The sequence below is a fragment of the Theobroma umbraticum genome, unplaced genomic scaffold (assembly GCF_002168275.2).
Source record: "Theobroma umbraticum cultivar Fairchild unplaced genomic scaffold, ASM216827v3 scaffold_55.0, whole genome shotgun sequence".
Classification (NCBI taxonomy): Eukaryota; Viridiplantae; Streptophyta; class Magnoliopsida; order Malvales; family Malvaceae; genus Theobroma; species Theobroma umbraticum.
This window is the reverse complement of record NW_018397270.1, coordinates 3,633,262-3,633,665: the sequence shown is the minus strand read 5'-3', so window position 1 is coordinate 3,633,665 and position 404 is coordinate 3,633,262.

Genomic DNA, 404 nt, shown 5'->3' with positions numbered 1-404 from the left:
CTTGTCCAAAACCAAGATCACTAGCCAAGCCTCGAAACCATAAAGCCTCCTTCACAGCCTCGATCACAGCCATATATTCAACTTCAGTTGTAGACAAAGCAACTACTACTTTCCAACTGATTGCAGACCTTAAAAGAGTGAACACATACCCCATTCGAAATCTTTTACTCTCTAGATCACCGGCAAAATTTGAATTGGAGAAGCTAACCACATTACAACTATTATTTGTAACTCCGTCACACACTAAGACAACATCAATAGTACCTTTTGGTGTTCTCATAGGCTCTCATGTTTGATCCCAATGTAGAGACTTAATCTTCTTAGAATACTCAACATATGTGATTGCCTCACGATAAAAGTAAGGCTTATCAATCTGTACTTCCACAGATAAAACATAAGAATCA